Source organism: Desarmillaria tabescens (assembly GCF_030435595.1).
Source record: "Desarmillaria tabescens strain CCBAS 213 chromosome Unknown EV420scaffold_251, whole genome shotgun sequence".
NCBI classification, from domain to species: Eukaryota; Fungi; Basidiomycota; class Agaricomycetes; order Agaricales; family Physalacriaceae; genus Desarmillaria; species Desarmillaria tabescens.
The window spans coordinates 14,152-29,404 of NW_026848550.1; the positions used below are offsets into that span (position 1 = coordinate 14,152).

The 15,253-nt window shown below is 46.6% G+C and overlaps 1 non-coding gene across 1 annotated transcript; it reads right to left on the reverse strand.

Annotated features, from left to right (window-relative positions):
* Positions 1–14,633: 14,633 nt before the first annotated feature.
* EV420DRAFT_t356 lies at positions 14,634–14,707 on the reverse strand. Its single transcript has one exon. It is a non-coding gene; the product is annotated as a tRNA-Val (tRNA).
* Positions 14,708–15,253: the final 546 nt, after the last annotated feature.

A 15,253-nucleotide genomic window follows, 5' to 3' on the forward strand; every position in this document is an offset into this window, starting at 1 on the left:
CATATTTGCTCCGAGTTTCTAAAACCAATCCGGTAATGAACCTAAGGGTTGCATGAACAATCAAGTCAGCAGTGACTTCGCCAAAGAGCTGAGAAGTTTCTGCCAGCAGATTTGCAAGGTCGTTCATCATCTTGCTTGGCTGCTTTTCCGAGGACATGAAATACTACACCGGAGTAATTAGCAAAACTCAATGCAACTACCGTTAACATTATTCACCTTGGTAAATCGAGGAACTCCAACGAGGATGTCGGGGTCATCAGGATAAGCATCATCGAAGTATGTTAAAAACATGGTGAAGAAGGTAATGTACACCTTGACGTTGACATCAACGAGATGGTGGTACGCCGAAGCAGCGATGTTGAGCCCGACTATTAGGCTGGGCTTGAGGACGTCGAGGGCATATCCTCGACGTTCAGCCTCTTTGATACAAAGATCCTCGAGTGCAGCATCCTCGACTGATGGCAAGTCGGTAGTATCAAACTTGTGGAGGAAAGACCGTATAATATCACGGATGTCTTCTGAGGATGTGTTCGGTTTCTACGAAGAATTGAGTATATATGTCCTTCTCTTGATTTGAGTGACGCACAGGATGAAGTGCAGAGCCTAATGAATAAAACAAACAACGAATGAGCAAAGACGCGGCATGCTAACGAGTTACAACCCACCGGAAAGACGAGAGAGGGTGGATGCTCCGGATTGCATTGTTCGACGTGAATAGACCAAGGCTGGAGACTGGAGGCATCGAATGTCGCAAAGCATATTATATATCAGTGTGTTCTCTACACGTATGGGACATGACGTGACGAAGACCAGGGACAACGCCCATCGAAATTTCCGGACTGGTTTGTTCACCGGAGATCAAGGAATGTGTAAACATAGGCAAAAGGATGGTTCCCTACGAGCTTACTTGGATTAAAACAGGAACGTCGTTCGACCGACCCGATCACATCAGCGTGAAACAAGGTGAAACCCGCTTGTCTGGATTGCCGTTGTTCCTAACATTCCTTTATAGAATACGACGTTATAAACCAAAGTGCCTTGATACGATTCAACCGGTGAACTTCCAAAAAATTGGAATGGCAAACACTTACAGACTCGTAGAGACCCTTATTTACGGTCTTGGCTTTCATTCATTATATCTTTCACCATTCCAAAGAATTCTTTCATAAATCAGCAGTGGGGCTGCAGTATAATCAAGAATTTTCCCGTCGCTATTTTGGGGACTTCTATCGGCTTCGTTCTTTGTAATAAGCCAGCGGTCACTGTATGTCTTATATTAGAACAAGATAGGATTACATGTAAAACAATGAAACCTCCGAGATACCTAGGTCTGATTAAGCTAAGGACGATATTGATTGCAATTTGAGATTGACAGCTCTGGGAAACAGACTACAATTCAAAAGGATGAACACCTAGTAGTGTATTCGTCGACGTGAGTGTCGGAATGCTCACGATAACACCGAAGCCTGCGTATCATAGACTTTGTGAGCTGTACAGATTCTATTGGAAACAGCCGCACATACCGCGACCCTATACTTAGACCTTGGACAGTAGTAAAGCAAGCAGCCCGAAAAGTTGGTCTGAACGCGAACGTGCATATGTAATCCTCCCTCGCAAGGAGCCTAGCGCCGGGCCATCTATTTACTTAATTCAATCCTCTCTGAGTCGGTGACCGCTTCCAAGGTTGTAGGGTGAATGATTAAAGGACTCGGATTTAATTATCTTGACTGCTTACAGAGGATAAGAAGTAACGTGATATTACGGCAAACTCCGAATCCATTGACGCTACGGTTCTCGGAGATAAACCGTTCAAAACCATCAAAGATCTCGGTGTGTTTGCAAACCCTCATTCCAACGGTATTATTTCGCCGGTATTGAATCAGTTAGACTCGTTCTTGAAGAATGAAATGTAATGCAGATGTTAGATGCAATACTAACCATGTAAACAAGCCCTCCAGCAAACGCGCGCTCACTTGCTCTGATTCGCTTATCTAGTGACGTAGTTCCCTGTAATGCCTTTCGATTTGCAACACCAACACCAACACCTCCGGGTAAACGTGGATCCAACAGGATAGATTTATGAGCATTGTTCTCTCCCATACAACAAATCAAGGGCTACGCATCTGGAGACTCCAACCTAGAGCTCCATTCTTCTGCTTTGGAACGTTTTACCTATGCGCGAGAGCTCCGACTGATACGTTCTGATATCTCTTAATATCAGAACACCACCGATCACTGTGGCTAGTGCGACTTCTCTTGGTTAGAGCAATTCAAAACATGGCAGCACTGGGCGATCAATTATCTGTCTTCTCGGTCTTCTGACCTTCGGGTTACCGCCTCTGATCTTGCTCACCAACTTTGCTTTCCTTACGAATTCTTACCCGTCGTTTCGCCTTATCAAATTGTTTCATGTTTCAATTTACTTTGCAAAAAATTGCACCGACAAGAAAGTGCTGAATCAACTATTTGGTGATCTGGTGACCCTCCTAGGTTCAATACCCCAGTTGGAGGTTCTGGTATTCATCATTCGTCTCGACCGAAGGGTCAAAGTTACCCGAAGCGAGCATGAATGTTCCGGACAAGAGAAGAGAACATCGCACTCATTTTCCTCGTCACGATCGTCTGATACGGAAAGAAAATACAGTTGGCGTCTTATCGTTTGCCACTCGGTTTCTTGATCTAATACGGTTTTCTCGAGTCAGGATAGCAGGAGGGGAGGACTCCGTGGAGTGACATTCATCTTCATGTATCCAGATGCATTCGTTAGACTTAGACTTAGACGCTTATAACGGCCTGGTGTGCTCCCCAGGCGCCGTAACCGTCGACAGTTCAGTTCGGATCGAAGTCGGTATCACCATATATCAGTGATACAGACAGAATACAGACCAAACCGATTTTATCGTAACTCCGCTACTCACTCCGAGATGATACCTTCCTTTTGGCGTCGTTCTGGTATTGGAATTGCTTCATCTCATAAGCTAACCAAAGCTAACCTTCTCCTAGGTCCTGTTGCCGGGCCTTATTTAGGTGTCGCAGAATTTATTTTTGCGTATCAAGCGTAGCCAAAGTGTAACAATAGCATTTTTTAGTGAGGCACATTTACCATTACGAGGCCTTTCACTGAGCGGCCCTCCATGTTGATACTAGTGAGGACTCGTACAGGGCTACATATTTAGCTTGCTAAGTTGATATCTCTCTATACCCAGATGAAAGGCTAGATATCCCCTTCCGAAATCTTCGGACACCTTGCGAGCTTCTTCATGCGGCCCCAGCATATGCAAGCTCCTATCATACGCATCAATGCACTACTCCACCAGATAACGGAGAGTCCTAGTCTTTGGCTCCACCCGAGCCTTAGCCTAGAGTGCTATGAGATTATGCGTCTCGCCGGCGCAAAGTTCCTCCTTGTAGAACGATAGAACGTCGTTCCCGAAATTGATGAAATCGCGTATAGAGGGAAGAGCTTGGATATACCATTTATAAGGAAGCTCTCTAGGGAAAACGAATATGGCGGCGTCTTCACCGAATCCGCTTAATTGGCGAAGATACAAGGCGTATTCTTCGATTTGATGGGTCTGGACAACCTGGTGAGTGTGGAATGAACAGCAAAAGCAGAATCAAGGCTGACAGGCTCGTTCTTGCTCTCAACTTCCAAAATCAGACCGCTAAGGAACTTGAGGGCATTGTAAACAACGAGGTCAGCAGTGACCTTTCCAAAGATTCGGTAAGATTCAGTAAGGAGATCAGCAAAGTAATTCAGGATTTCGATTGACTGTGTCTCCGAGTCGGACGTGAAGTATTCCGCAAAATATTCAGCATGAATCGAATGTCATGAATCAGAACGATATCCACCTTTGTGAATTCAGTGACCCCCTCCTGGACATTAGAGTCAAGGGGATAGACATCATCGAGATATAACATGAACATGTGGAAGAACTTGACGTCCATGTCGTCGAGGTAGTGATATGTAGAAACGGTAGAATTTTGACGCCAAGTATAAAGTAAGTCTTCAGCTCATCGATATGATATTTACGGCGCTCTGCTTCTCTGAATGCGAGGGCCTCGAGTACGGGGTCCGTGACGGATGGTAAAAGTGTGGTGTCAAAATGACGCATGAAAAGCCTCAGGATGTCCCAGACTTCTTCCCAATTCTTCGAACTCTGTAAGCTTGGAGTCAGTCAACATTGAGCATCCGAAGTGTATTGGAGCACACAAGGTAGCAGTCGAGCTAAGAAAGCCGATAAGCCCATGGAGACATAGAACGTAAGAAACCCGTACTGGTAAGACTGTCAATAACAGATCTGTAAAACCGAACTCCTCGAAATTTAATAAAAGGATTTGCATCAGTCGCAGCAGACAACGTCATAGGAATACTGTGGGATAGTGCTTGTCATCCTATATGGCGAACTATATACCACACTGAGAACCAAATCTGGGTGGCACCATATGGGATTGCTCCAAGGTATCGTCGTCGTCGAAGTTACGGTCCGGAGATTTAAAGGGTGCACAAATAATGAAGATAATCGACCTTACGAGTTGGCCAAACAATACAGGCGCCGGTACTAGATACAGACAAGATTGATAATGGACGATGAAACAGTCGTCGAGTTCGTTCCTGTTATCCTTGATCGCCGTGTTCCATTGATGTTAATCATCATCATGAGAGATTCTCAAGAGGAAGGAGCTTAATGCGGTACCACTAAGAAAATGCATTGAGCTGGATACATATTGAACACACCCTCACCAGGGCTTTCAGCCGAAAAGGGGTTGCACATTCCTACATGCTCAAGTTCAGTTTCTTAATGGAGCCGTGGTATCGATCCCTTGTATTTCTTTCCGCAGTCTCTGATACCATCAGATGTTCCCGGCTGAGGTGGAAAAAATTACGCGAATTCTACGCAAAGAATTTGGCGCGAACGCGGGGGTCGCTTCAACACTGTTGCGAAGGTATTGACCGATGTCGTTGTGGCGTCTTGAACGCCTTTTTTTGTTTGTACCCGGAGAAAGATGGGAGTCAGTGGAGGGTTAGAACTTAAGTAGTAGATGGAAGGAACATAGCTCCGAATTTTATGGATGTGGATAAACTGGACCAGAGCTTAAACACGTTCTTTTATTTATTTGAGGGATCGAATTACCGTCACGCTAAACATTCATAGTAAGTAGCTGTTTGCGATACCTAAGTGGTCCTTCACGTTTTCCCAGGCCTCGGCACCGGGCGAGCAGTGTATGTATATCTATCGTCCTCCTTATCCGGCGGCAATCATCACACTGATCCTACACTCCGCTGTACCCGTCAATACGCGGCAATGACCATCCCCATACAGAGACCTGTTCACAGGCATCAAATACGACCTAATTATTTCTCCGAATGGGAATATTAGAACTTGCTCGATTTGGAGGCCCCAATTTGGCGTAACTCAGACATCGCACCAAAATCTTGAACACACACATTGATTGAATGCCACGCTACAGGTTCAACTCGCTAAGCCTGTATCTCTTTGCACCCAGATAGAACACCAAATACCCTTTAACGAAATTTTCGTACGAGCTTCGCACTTCTTGGTGCGGTGACAAGATACACAAGACCCTCTCGTGCGCCTGGATGCACCGTTCTGCCACATAGCAAAGTGCCTGGCTCTTTGGCTCTGCGCGAGGTTCAGCCAAGAGAGATATGAGATTGTGCGTTTCACCTTCGCATTCCTCCTTATAGAATGAGGTGATGTCGTTTGTGAAGTTGATGACGTCACGAAGGAGGGGAAGAGCTTGGACGTACAGGTTATACGGTAGGTCTTTGGGGAACATAAACATGGTGTAGGCTTCAGCGATTCCACTGAGCTCGCGAAGAAATACGGCGTATCTGTCAACTTTATGAGTCTGCGATCTTCGGTAAGTAAGAAAGCCAAATGCGAGGATGATGGTTACTCGCCGGTTCAGATTTACTGCGTATCTCTAAAATCAGGGCAGTAATGAACCCGAGGCCCGCTTGGACAATAAAATCAGCTGCGACATCGCCAAAGAGCTGAGGGGTCTCTGCTAAGACGTTAGCAAAGTCGTCTAGCATCTTGGTTGGCTGCTTCTCCGAGGAAGCAAAGTGCTGTTGAAGGAATCGCTTGTAAGTGGAATCCATTGCAAGTAGACCTATCGATATTCACCTTGGTAAAATTAGGAACACCTATGAGGGCGTCAGGGTCATCAGGGTAGACATCGTCGAAGTATGTAGCGAACGCGGTAAAGAAGACGATGTAGACTTTGACGTCGACATTGACTAGATGGTGGTATGCTGAAGCCGTGATGTTAAGCCCAACCGTTAGGTACGGCTTAAGCGCATCGAGGGCATATCCTCGACGTTCAGCCTCTTTGATACAAAGATCTTCGAGTGCAGCATCCTCGACGGATGGCAACTGAGTGGTGTCAAAATGGTGCAGGAAAGAGCGCAATATGTCTTCGGTGGTCCGCCTCCGCGGAAGGTTTGGCAACCCAAGTACGCGTCCTGAGAGGAATAAACCAAAGGAACCTTAGTGCGGAGAAGAGCACAGTGAAGACAAAAATACCATACCGGCTAGATTCGACAGAGCAGAAGCCCAGGATTGAAGTCTCCGACTTTGGATAGTATGAAGGTCAACGCGTGAAAGAGCCATTGTTAATACTTTGTCGGACGCGCCTTGCTTAGGCTTTGACGTAGGGTATCGATACGACGGGAATCCATACGAAGTTTCGCCTTCAATGTATACTCTCAGAAACCACCAACGAGAACATCACGCGTCCAAAAACAGGCCTTCATGCATATGCTCCATACTCAGCTTATCACCGGAATCGCCTATTCCCCGGAGGTCAATAACTGCACAAATAGAGAATTATGATGGTGGAAATTTGAGCGAAGGGACGGCGTTGCTCGTGAACCAATGCAGCTCCCAGAGGCGGCCCACCAGCAGGCAATAGCGTGGTGATTGTTGCTCCAGGTAGAAGTTAGCACCCACGTTGGGATTCCACGTTCATTTTACAGCCATCTCTACACCTGAGCCCTCTCCTTCGTCATTGATCGCATGCTTCCTACGGCGCCTGTAGTGCGACGAGAAATCTCACGTGCCGGAGATTTCCAGGTAAATCATACTGAGTACGAAAATGAGTGTCTGGAAGAACAAGAAAACAATGGGGTGTGTTCAAGAAGCTGAGAACCACGCCACATGAGGTGGATATTAAGGGAGACGGGGGGCTAAATTTTCATCGAGGAGGAAAGCAAGACCGAGTCACAGCAGGATCAGCGGAAGCTACCGACAATGCCATTCCCGAAGACATCGCCATTCCGCTATTCACCATCACATTGATCCTCTTCGAAGGCCATCAGAGAGTAACAGCGCATACTCCGGGTCGCTCGTATCATGAAGTATCGACCATGACTCGCGGATCCCGAAGAGCTGGCGGACTTTGAGCAGAAGGAACCAGTGCATGGCTCTCCATACTACACGCGAATATACCGCAGAACAACTTTGACGCGCTGAGACATTCAATGTCATGATTGTGGACACGGCATTATCCGACAAACTGTAGTTGGGAAAGGTTTTCAAGCTAACGCCAAAACCATCTCCTTGCGATCGGTTTCTCACATGCTAGCCCAAGAATGAATCGAGAGGCACGATAGCCATGTATTCCACCACAAGCTAGACTCGTCTCCCCGAAAGTCGCGATGCAACACTGTAACTGCATCAAGCATGCTGGAAGAACCATACCGACAGGAGATATGATAGCGACCGCGTCAGATGCAAGACGATAGTATCTTCCAAACGGAAGAAGTGGACAGGCCCTACAATATAGGTTAGGTAGGTATCGCTATATTTGACGCTAATATATACTCACAAATTTGTGTCAGCCCTCTGATATCGCAAATGTGTTTATCGCCGTAATGGTAACAATGCATGGAAGAATGTCATACTCTTTTGCCGATGATGGGGGAGGGAGGAATACGGCTAGCGCGCCTCTTGGCTTCAAACATTCATTTTCCCAAAATGAGATCTGCATGGACCTTGTTTTCTATTGTTGTTGTATGGCAGTCCATAATTTTTGCAACAGCGCTGCTAATACAATATAGGCCAGCGGGAATGGGGATGGTGGAAGCTTTCCGCGTCAGGAGAAAAGGAACAGTGTGCGTCTTAACAACGGTACCGATAGCCAGACCAACGACGTTGTGTGAGACAATAAGGAAGGAATTGGGTGTTGCCTTCATTCTGATTCCACATTCGTTCAAGAACCATGTTTTCCCCTGGGACTCTCTATTTGCATTGATCGGTGTCCGACGGCGTCTCGCGATACTGACATACGAGTTCAGCTAGACAGTCAAAAATTTCCCAGGAAAATGGAACAGAGCGATCACAGTGTGGCCAGGAACGTCAAGCAGAAGCCTGGACTGATGAAGGTAGGGGTGATGCAACTGTGCCGAAGGAAACTGGTAGTAACACCGTGCCACTGCAGGTACCAGTAACGAACCTCGCCACCTCGCCATTGACCTTCACCCTCTTGGATGGGTACAAGGGAACAACAGCCGGTACCCGTTTCTGGATAGCCCATGGCCACGTGAACCCGAGAAGCAACGCTGAGTTTGAGAAACGTTCTTGTTAGATTGAGAAGAATGTATCACGAGACAATATCTCTCACTTTTTTTAGACATAGAGGTGCCTTAAATGTCGCAAAATATCCCATAATGGCACCGGAAGAGATATGATAACAGCGCGTCGAATAGGAGATCCTGTAATGCGGTGAGAACAACGCGAAATTGAAATTAGACATTTGGCTCTCTCTGTGCTAGGCCCCAGCATACGTACCATAGTTTTAACATTAGCACTCTGTCGCCAATAATCTACTTCATTATAATGATAACGGTATTAGCGTTGATGGTGGTACGTGAAGGAAGTTGAACGCGATGATTTATTTTCGTACGTAAGGTGCATCACGTGCACTGCCACCTCTTTTCCAACTCGACCAGCCCTGGCCCAGCACCAACACCAACATGGGTGATGTCGCTATGGGCTTCGCCTACCTTATCTCTTGTTGTTGTCTGTCCACCCCATGACTATTACAACCAGGCTGCTAACACTTCACAGGTTGCTGCTTCTCCAGCGACCCAGGACCCGAAGGATCTGGCTTACGATACGCGAAACGGGACCCCCGAGAGGATTTGGTAGATCAGGAATTCAGATCACGGATGTACAAGAAGGATAAGGCTGGGTACATTCATATGCAGCCGAGATCATCGAGGTATTTTATTGTTTGCTGTGATATCGACTCGAAATCCTGATGCCAACGGCCTGTAGCTCTACAAGTGCCGTTTCTTCAAAATTACCCTTATCACCGGAAGATCCAACGTTGTCTTGACCTTTCAACCGGCGTCCGATCGCAGCGAGAAGAGGCAGCTATAAGTATTGCGTTGTACTGCTGTATCGCGACACTTCGGGCCGTAGTCCTGGCCGTCTCTTGCTTGGAGCTGACGATTGTCAATGTATAGATTCTCACAACAACCACCCGTCAGGTTCGTATGGATCGGAGATGAGGCTATTTATTGGGGTCTATCTATACTCGGATAGAGTGAGCGCGTCAGCTACTCCAAACTTCTAATCCTTAAAGGAACCCGAGAACCCAGATGCGCTTCACCTTTCACGACAGGCACAATCGCCTGTGAGCCAGGGAACTGCTGTATTACCGTGCCCTCCGGCAAACTGAATTCAAAGTTTTGAATGAGGTTCGCTAGAATTGTTTGCATCTCCATGACACTGTAATTAGAGATGAGTGAATTGTATGGAAATGATTATGATGGAAGCAAAAACGCACGCAAATCGCCACCTATTTATGAGCAAAAAGTTAGGTCAGTAGATGTTTATCGAGAAAGATAGCTTTCAAGTCAATAATCACCCGATGCACGAACGAGAGCCACTACCTAAGCATAGCGTGAATGAGCCGATATGAGTATATTGAAGAATGGCTTACTGAACGTCATCCTGGATCTCAAATTAGGGAACTAATAGATTAAAAATATCTGATGGTACTTACAAATTGGCATAGACTCCCAATGACACAGGGATACTCTTCTCGAGGAATCGAGATGGATTCCATTTTTCTGCGTCATCACCCCAGATGGACGGCAGACTTAGAAAAGTTGGCGATAACTTCACGGCGAAGCGGGATAGGACAAACGTACCGGTTGTACGAGTACACGGAACAAAGAAGTGTCTGTCCCTTGGGAATTGTCAGTGTCTTAGACCCCGAAAGAGGCAAAATATCGTCATAAGGAGCAGTACGCATAGGTGTATGCACCATGGGATGAAACCGAAGAACTTCCTACAACCAGAGGATCGTAAATTCATGGACGTCGGGAAAGAGGCTGGCACACTCACTTTGATTGCAGCGTTCAAAAATGGCAGAGAATCATAGTCATTGTGATATGAGTGCTTTACTTCTTCGCGTATTATGGATTGGTGCTCGGGATGTGCGGCGAGTTCGTACAGCAACCAGGACAGGGTCGCGCTTGTTGTCTCATGCCCGGCAATTAGAAACGTCCTAAGGGAAGAACAGTCGCCATCAGACGGGTACTAGTAACTAGAAGGAAAGGCGACGAACATAAACTGGAGCTCAATTTCATCATCCGACATTTGTCCGGTAAGACGTGCCCTCGCTAAACCAAGAGCATGAACAACGATTTCGGATAGACCAAGTCTTCCGACTCACTTAGAATATCAACAATGTCCTTATCCAACTCATCCTGCACCCCGAGTTTAGCTTGGGCAGCCAAGATCTCTCGAGCAATCTTTCTTGCTGTTTCTCCTACACTGGCCAGCTGGCGAGTTTCTCGGGTCTGACACAACTTGAGAATCTTCAACACGGAATGCGGAAGCATTCGTATCAGGGCTACAACCATGAGTTCTAGAGCGGATGGATCGGACTGCGAGGCCGTGCTGTATTTGAATGTTAGATATATTCGCCGTCAAGATCGAGAAGATCGAATCTGCATACAATAGGTGCTTCATCGCTTCCCCCAACTCAGTATCTTGACCGTCCAGTGATCCGAAATCGTATCGAAAAGCACCTGTTGGATATTAGACCAGCTTGCGTATAAAAACCGTTGATACCACTTGCTTAGGCCGATTATATCAAGCGAGACCTTGCCCATCCAATCGACAACGTCGATTTTTTCGCCAGTACCGGTAGAGATTTTCATGGCGTTTACAACCTAACAGATGATCACGATCAAGTCGTCGATCAATACATAAATAGACTCGCCTTATCGCTGCACCGTTGGAATATAACCTGATAATCCCGCAGATTAGCAGGAGAGAACGCCGGATTCAGGATCTTGCGTTGTCGACGATGGACATCCTCTAAACAAACATGTAAGCGTAAGATAGCGTTGGTATCAATACGAAACTCGTTCACTTTCGACTACAATGAGCCCTTCGGTCCCTCCAAGGATGAGACCAAAGATAAAGTTTGTGTCCGAAGTCTTGGGATAAGGACGTGAGGTATGGAAAATGTGTTCGAAGGCCTTGGGGTCGGATACTACCAGAAGGTCTTGCTAGGTGCCACCATTGATTTCAGCTGGTATGAAGTGAAGGAGTTGAGGGCAAGCTTACACCAAAACAACCTCTAATGCGGTAGATGGTGCCATACTCACTGCGCCATTTCGTTTCGAGATCGCCAAATTCATCTTGACTGCGAAGGACAAGCTCATGGCCTGGCATACGATGTTTGATTCAACGGTTTAAGCTAGATAACATAGCATTGACACTTACCTAGCCAGAAAGAGGCAGACGGTGGTCCCTCGACATGTTTAACAGAAATGCGTTTTAACCACCAGCGAAGCAAAGCGACTGCGAGGATGGAAGCGAATGCTAAGGAGAAGAGGGACATTGGTGAGTAGGGCTCGTTTCACAGTTCACGATTCGAAGTGCTGAAGGGTTCTGATTTATAGAACGAGGTTCAGACATATGGTGACATCTCTTCCGTCAGGTCCGCATGTCAACTGTTTTCGTTCGGAGAACAATATTAACCGCCCGGTGCTCCCACGGACTTGTAGAATCCTATAGATCGAAGAAAGTGGAAAGCCCTGGGTGCCTTACGGAACAATCCTCTCGTTTTCGGGCTCGCGCCACTCAACCAAACCTGTGTTGATTTTACAGTGCCATGTACGGGATAGGACGAGATGCTCTGATGATGAACTAGCTCATATTCTGTCCCAGGAACCCATGCTTGAGATGCGCGCGCGCGCGCCAGTGCCCTTAAGAGTGAAGTACACTTGGCATCCGCGAGCGGTCATATGAGACTCCGGATAGATACAGATCAAACACGTTCCTCTGTATTGAGAAATGTAAAAGCGCGTTAGAGAACAGGTCCTGAACGTCAAGCAACGAAATAACGTCAGGTTCAGGAAGAAGATCAATGGCATGCTATGTCTCCGATGTTCGGCATTTATATATTTAGATCTGGCTCGCAAGTTCAGGATAATTGGCCTCAAGTGAGTTGAAGAATTAATGTCTCCCACGCGTGACGTGAGTTGAGATGTGCGAAATGGAGTCAATTCCCGATATATGAAAGCCTTTTTAGATATCCCACGCACCCAGGAGAATGCTGAAACGAGGGAAGGGGGAGGAAGATGGAAATCCACCCATTCAGTACTTGGATCGCGGAACCCAGGATACCCGGCACTAAGAAGACATCAGTATAGATGATATGAATAGAGGATATCACAGACGAACTTGATGACAAAAATATGGAGCTTACCATCAATTCCTCTAGTGTGCTTTGCACCAGCCCTGATGCATTCTTAGCCAGCGGCATTCACCTGGATTGCGGAGGCGCATCAGGGCGTAGCGCCATGGGGAAGGAAGGACAATAGATCCTGAGATGCCTGCAACTGACGCGGCAGCTTGCGCTAGCGCATCCAGCCTTCGTCCATTGACATGTGCTTCGACTCCGTTTGTAGCGAATGCCTTAGCAATCAGAAAACATCTATCAAAAGTTAACTAAGTAATAGATACAAAGAGCACCACAAGGCTTACAGTCCTATACCTCTACCTGTGATCTACTCGTCCAGAGAACAACATCACCGTAGCTATACTGAGATCTGCCATGTTCACGGTGTGTTGAATACGGATCCGTGTACATTAAACTGTCGTTGAATTATCCAAGGTGAGGGTATGCGCGTCTAAAACAGCGTAAATACGAGGCACATAGAAGAGGTATATAGTACAGAGACGTACTAGCGTCTTTGCCCAATGTTTCGCATAATATTGTCTTTCGTCTCTTTGATCTTATTGCCAGTTGAAGCTGGGATTCCTGTGGTCGCAATCGCGTTCTTGGACTCCAGTACTCGTTTGAGGAGTTCCTCCAATCCGACGGTCTCCGTAGTTTCGAGGATGAATAGAGAGAGAAGAGGGCATCGGCACTGGAGTACTGGTAGACGATGTTAGAGTCAAAGCGCGTTTCAAACTCCGACACCACCAACACCAACACCAGCGTACCACATCACCATTTACCAGATACGGTCACGGTCTCCAACGCCTCCACTCGTCAGTTCACCAACCTAGGAGAGGTACCGAGATGAACGTCCCGGGAGATTGTGGTCAGTCAGCACGAGCATACCGATGGTGCCGGTCTCTTGGGTGAGCTCGTATCGATTTCCTATGGTACTCGCATTGATGCTTATAGCAGGGACACCTTTTCAGGCAAGATAAATGAACAAAATAGAGCAGCAGCTATAACTATTACAACCATGCCGTAGTATCATGCTGCTTCTCCAGTGAACCACTGCCAAGGGATCTAGTTTACGACACGCGAAACGGGACCCTTTGTCAGGAATTCAAGTTACAGACATACAGGAGGGATAAGAGCAGGCATGTTCATATGCAACTGAGACTGTTAAGGTGCGTTGTTCTTTGCTGCGATACCGACTCAAGTCCTGATGCCAACAACGAGTAGCCTGTGACCGAAACACTAGCTGGTGTCGACCTCCATTTGGACCTAACACTGACAGCGGATCTCCTGCCCTATCTTCAGCTACATTCTACAATTTGTTATTTCTTTCTCATTCATCGGCTTCTTGGGGCAACTATGCTCGTGATGTCGATGAGTGCCGATGCTTTCCTTCGGCCTTTCACCACACCACTGGTACGAGCGCCTGATCGAACACTGCTCCGTACTGTACGTCTTCTGTCGCCCTTGCCATCTCTTACTTGGAACTGATGGGTGCCCTCCTGAAAAAGAAGGATGTCTTACTTGCAACCCCATCATCGTAGACGACTGGAATCGAACCAGAAGCTACTACACTCGAAACTCTTGCGCTATTGTAGACCTATGATACGAAAATGTACATCTTTTTATCCAAGTGCTCGAAGGGTGACTGGGACTTGAGTCTGTATACTAAACTACCTGCAGAAAGTAAGATTGGTCGGTAAAGTGTACGCTGACAGACTACATAAATCATCTGAAATGATTGTCTGAGGGAAGTTCAGTTAACAAGATCTCTTAACTCCGGTTGTGTATGCCACTACTTTTTGGCATTCGTACCTGTACCGCGCATAGTCCAAAAATAGATATAAAATTCCAGTTTCTCATTCTACAATGACGACAAAAAGAAGTACTTCTAAACAAAATGAGTCGACCCAGGTTCGAACTGAGGACCTTCTGTGTGTTAGACAGATGCGATAACCAACTACGCCATCGACCCGTAGACCATGTCGTGTCCATAGTTAATAGCTATCGCAATGACACGCTTCTAGCTCACCAAAAGACCCATGTAGGAGTTCGGCGCGTAAGCGTTCGGCAGAAACACAATAACTCGCCCAATTATTAGATGTCCGAGATTATCCTGATCGCGACGAATGGACCTCCTTCAGAGAACACGGATCAAGATACTTCTGGCTTGTCGCAAAACTTTCGTATTTTGCACAAATGCAGGACCACGGGTTCGGACTAGCTAAATGCCGGTGATACGTGCATTATAATCCTTGTACCACGGAGCGGCGGTTATTCGATGTCGGGCTTACACTATTGATAGAAGTTGTAGATAAGAATAACGACCTATAGAATGTTCAAATCATAATGCTACCATGATAAATGTATGATAGAGTTGTGACAAACAGCCGATATCAAGGCTTTCCCTACTAGTACCCTTGAACATCACAGAGTTATCGGTGACCAACTAATGTCCATCCGACTTGAACTTTCTGAACGGATGCGCTTCGGTATTGAAAACATCTGAACATAACCAGTC